Source organism: Ixodes scapularis, unplaced genomic scaffold (genome assembly GCF_016920785.2).
Source record: "Ixodes scapularis isolate PalLabHiFi unplaced genomic scaffold, ASM1692078v2 ptg001131l_1___fragment_3__unscaffolded, whole genome shotgun sequence".
NCBI lineage: Eukaryota > Metazoa > Arthropoda > Arachnida > Ixodida > Ixodidae > Ixodes > Ixodes scapularis.
The window spans coordinates 600571-605000 of record NW_024610104.1 but is presented as its reverse complement, the minus strand read 5'-3'; the positions used below and the strand labels follow the sequence as shown (position 1 = coordinate 605000).

At 45.8% G+C, this 4430-nt stretch overlaps 1 non-coding gene across 1 annotated transcript in view; it reads right to left on the bottom strand.

Moving 5' to 3' along the window:
- The window catches only part of LOC115312386, a 1757-nt gene extending 614 nt beyond the window's left edge, over window positions 1–1143 (bottom strand). The window contains exon 1 of the ribosomal RNA XR_003917190.2: window positions 1–1143. This exon is cut by the window's left edge and continues 614 nt beyond it. This is a non-coding gene — a ribosomal RNA (small subunit ribosomal RNA).
- Between the last annotated feature and the right edge of the window lie 3287 nt (window positions 1144–4430).

Below are 4430 nucleotides of genomic sequence, written 5' to 3'. Positions count from 1 at the left end.
CAAATTAAGCCGCAGGCTCCACTCCTGGTGGTGCCCTTCCGTCAATTCCTTTAAGTTTCAGCTTTGCAACCATACTTCCCCCGGAACCCAAATACTTTGGTTTCCCGGAAGCTGCCCGCCGAGTCATTTGAGTAACTCAGGCGGATCGCTGGTTGGCATCGTTTATGGTTAGAACTAGGGCGGTATCTGATCGCCTTCGAACCTCTAACTTTCGTTCTTGATCAATGAAAACATTCTTGGCAAATGCTTTCGCAGTAGTTCGTCTTGCGACGGTCCAAGAATTTCACCTCTAGCGCCGCAATACGAATGCCCCCGTCTGTCCCTCTTAATCATTATCCTGTATTCCAAAAACCAACAGAACAGAAACAGGATCTTGTTCTATTATTCCATGCACTGTTATTCAGGCGAATCGCCTGCGTTGAGCACTCTAGTTTTTTCAAAGTAAACGCGCCGGCCAAAGCAAGGCACCTGATGAAGGGAACCAAGCCACGACAGGCATGATGTTCAGCACGGGCCGTAACGTGGTGTCCACGCACTTCCCGCCTGTAACTGAGATCCAACTACGAGCTTTTTAACCGCAGCAACTTTAGTATACGCTATTGGAGCTGGAATTACCGCGGCTGCTGGCACCAGACTTGCAAAAGAGTCCCGTATTGTTATTTTTCGTCACTACCTCCCCGTGCCGGGAGTGGGTAATTTGCGCGCCTGCTGCCTTCCTTGGATGTGGTAGCCGTTTCTCAGGCTCCCTCTCCGGAATCGAACCCTGATTCTCCGTTACCCGTAAAAACCATGGTAGGCGCATAACCTACCATCGACAGTTGATAAGGCAGACACTTGAAAAAAACGTCGCCGGCTCGTGGCCGTGCGATCAGCACAAAGTTATCCAGAGTCACCACACAAAACGGACCGAAGCCCGATTGATCTTGGTCTAATAAAAGCACCCGTCGCCCCGAGGGGCTTCGGGCTCACTGCATGTATTAGCTCTAGAATTGCCACAGTTATCCAAGTAGGAAGAAACGATCTAAGGAACCATAACTGATTTAATGAGCCATTCGCGGTTTCGCCTTGTTTCGGCATGTACTTAGACATGCATGGCTTAATCTTTGAGACAAGCATATGACTACTGGCAGGATCAACCAGGTAATCTTTTCGTGGTGGGTCGTCCAAAACCCTACCAACGCGCGGACGCGGGGCCACCGTCAGGCGCCCCTTACGAACCGCAAACACACACAACGCTTAGGAATTACTTCCAAATCCAAGAAGAAATGAAGCACGTTCGAGCGCGCAGCCGGAATATCCCCGACCGAGGTCGGTACCGACGCGGCAAGAAGCGCATAAATTTCTTTCTCGTCGTAGCAACAGAAAGTCGTACACCAAAAAAATCATTGACGACGCCTTCGCAGCGTTGCCGAGCTTTCAGGTCCCGTGAGGACGCGAGGACGCACCCCGGCTTTCGGTCAGAACGCACTCGTCATTTCACACCGTTCGGTTAGCGCGGACGCTCCGAAACACCCTCCTCTCGCATTCGTTTTCAAGACACCGGTGCACCCGAGAACCGACCCCAACGGCAGACGCCAGAGATCGCAGGTACCTTGCTGTAACGACCATGCGGCGGAGGCAGCGGCCGAGACGGCGACGAAAGGCGTCGGCGACGTCGTCAGACGCCGCTCGCACCAATCGAACGCTCGACAGACCCCACCTCCACGTAATAGCACCGATAAGTATAAAGAAGATCCTTCAAGAGCATTCTGTACATAGTTTATGGTTATCAGTTTCGGTGACTGACTGACTGACTGACTGACTGACTGACTTACTTGTCTCTCACTCATGTGGCTCCTATTTGTCCTTCTTTCTTTCTTATTTTTTCCCCTCTCTCTCTCCTTATATATATATATGTGTATGTATGTATGTTTGTGTGTATATATATATATATAAATGTTCTTTTTTTCCTGTCTGCCTCTATATATACATACATACGTAGATACATCCTACCCCTATAAAAAAAATTATTTCTCGCTTTTTATTAAAAACGTGCTGACCCCTGCTTGACTCTGATTACTTCTTTTCGACTTTCAGTTCATGTTAACATGGTCAACAGAAAGTTTATCGACTTTGTTATTACAAAGTAAACCAATATTTACACGGGGCGTTTCATGCGTTTTGAATTGTGTCAGAGCCGAACAATGAGCGCTATAGTAAGTGAGATTGTCACTGCTTTTAATCCGAATGCTCGCGGTATCGCGCGTGTTTACGGCAGGCTTCATAATAGGCAATTTTCTTTCTTTACACTACTCTTCTTTGCTCACTTCATTGTTTCTACCATTGGTTTCGTTTGGAAGGCCCCGCCACTTAGTTTCCGACAAAGTCCTCTCAAGGAACGAAGTGAGAAGCACGGGATTAACAAAAGAAAAAGATGCGTGTTTTCTAGCGGTTACCCGTGTCGCGAGGCGACACGGGCTTTCTGGCGGTTTCAGCTGGGCGAGAGCCGAACAATTTACCCTACTGCACTTGCGACGGGCAGCGCTTTCAAACGGAATACTGGAAATCTCGCTTACTTTTCTGGCAAGTTTGATAGGAGACAAATATTATTCTTTTCACGCGAATTGTTCGCTCTATTTCTTATCTCTCTCTTCCGTGTCCTTGGCATGGAACGCCCGCTTCGTCTCCCACAAAGTACTTCCGAGGAATCAAGTGCAAATCACGCGACTTTAAAATGTGCGTGTTTTATTATCGGTTACCCGAGTCGCTTTGCGCCACGGGCTTTCTTGCGCTTTCAACTGGGCCAGAGCCGAACACTGTACACTACTGCACTTGCCATGGACAACGCTTTCAAACGGAATACTGTGAGATGTCGCGTGCTTTACTGCCAAGCTCAATAAGAGACGAATTTCTTTCTTTTCACGGTAATTATTTCCTCTATTTCTAATCTCGCTCTTTCGTTTCATTGGGAAGGAACGCGCGCTTAGGTAGCCGCAAAGCAGTCTGAATTAATCACGTCCAAAGTACAGACTTTTACAATATATAGTGTTTTTACCGGTTGACCGCGTCAGAAAGCGTACATTTCCGACGAGGTCTGTGTCGCTTTGACGTGAGCGGGAGCAACGCGATTTGGGCTAGTGCACGCGAGATTGGCAGCACTTCCAATTCCAGTACTGTAGATATTGCGTGCATTTTTTACACGCTTGAGGATGTGGGATTTTCTTTCTTGTGACGTGACCCGTTTGTCAAATTGTGTCTTGCTTTTTGGTATCGTTTAAGAAGCCCGTCCGCTTACAATCCTAAAAAAGAAAAAAGAAAAAAAAAAGAAATTAGTAAAGAAAGACGCCCATACTTTTTTGTTGCTCTTTCTTTTATTATCTGCGCAGGATTTTAATTTGTATAAGTTTTGTTTACCATCCTGACTACGTAGGCGTTCGTACATGCCCGTCCTCGCGCCTCGAATTGTGTGCGAGCGAAATCAATCTCCCCAAGCTAGCTTCAGAAATTGCTCGAAAATCGAACGTGAGGAAAGCCAGAGATACGTGGTTTTCACAGGTCGTGCAAGATTAATCCATAAAGTGCGATATTGCTATATATATATATATATATATATATATATATATATATATATATATATATATATATATATATATATTATATATATATATATATACATACATACATACATACACATACATGATTTCTGCGACAAATAGGAAGACAAAAAGACCATGTTCAAGCATAATATAGGAACATTGACACTTTGCACACACAAGGGAGGTCAAATGGCAGGTTTTTCTTCCTTGTGCAGGAAACTTTATTGCAATGTCAGAAGGGAAGTTCCACTCTAGAATTGTGCGCTCAATAAAGGAGGAAAGGAAATGCACTTGAAAACCTTCACAGTTCAAGTAAGAGAACATTTCGAAACGACAGTTTGTTTTCTTGCAGGGAGGAGAAGAGGGGAGAGAGGGAGGGAGGGAGGGAGGGAGGGAAGGAAGGAAGGGGGGGGGGGGGGGGGTGCCATGCACGGTGAAGACCAGAGTGTCGAACCGAAAACCGAAGCGAACGAAAAACCGGAACCGAGGAGTTAGTTTCAGCCGAACCGAAACTGACGCGCCAACTTGGAACTGTACGGAAGAAAATATAACTGTCTATGAGTCTGACGATGAATAGAAGTACAAGGGTGTACGGCAGGGATAGCTGAAAAAAAAAGGCTCTATGGACTTGGAGCGGCAGCCCAAAGTCGATGACGACGAAAAGAAAGCACACAGTTTCGGAAAACAGGCGGTAAGAAAGCGACAAATTAAGTAGCCGTCATGTCGAGTTGATTGCTTAGCTCTATTTAAGATGAAGGAAAAAAAAAAGTAGCACAATTGATGCTTACTTGCTAAATTGAATCAACCATTATCTTGCAAAGAAAAAAAACCTCAAATGCCAATCACCTGTATTTT